Raw genomic sequence first — 797 nt, 5'->3', positions numbered from 1 at the left:
GCTCGACCAATGAGGCTCCTCGGCTGGGTGATTTCTTCTTCTCTGTGTTTAACAGTCAGAGTCCAGGTGCATACCGCCCCCTACTGGACAGAACAGTGTACTACCTTATACCAACTCACACTCAGCAGTTGTTGTCACTAAATGTTTATTAGATTTTTTAAGATATTAAATATAATATATTCATTATTTATATATATATATATATATATATATATATATATATGAGAAAATGTGTGAGAAAATGTGTGAGAAAATGTTTTGTGTAATAATTGCCTGTGATCCCCAAAATACCATCCCAACTCCAAAATCTCAGTTCCCAAAATTGTACAGCACATTATTAGCACTATTCTCTTTGGCCATTTACATTTTAGACCAAGACTTTAGCTTTAGTATAGCTATTTAAATTATTTATATAAATGTTATTTTGATATTTTGTACAAAGTGTGTTTTTTGTTGTTGTTGTTGATAATGTTTTATCCAAGTGGATATATATACTGTTCATATATTTAATTTGGGATGTAAATAAATCTGGGATAGTTTATATATTATATTATATTATATTATCATTCTATGATATATCAGTTATTAGAGGAGAAGTGAGAAAGGGGTAGTGAACTATAAGTTTTACTTCTACCTACTCCTTTTCGGACACTATTACTCTTGTTTTGTTTAATTTTATTTTGTATCTCTTTTTATTTATTTTTATGTTCGAAATAAAGCCTTTCATTCATTAATTCATTCATAACAACAAACAAACAAACACTGGTACAGCTCAGATAAAAAAATATATATAGGAG

This window comes from Sebastes fasciatus, chromosome 8 (genome assembly GCF_043250625.1).
Source record: "Sebastes fasciatus isolate fSebFas1 chromosome 8, fSebFas1.pri, whole genome shotgun sequence".
Classification (NCBI taxonomy): Eukaryota; Metazoa; Chordata; class Actinopteri; order Perciformes; family Sebastidae; genus Sebastes; species Sebastes fasciatus.
Note: the sequence above shows the minus strand (reverse complement) of the source record.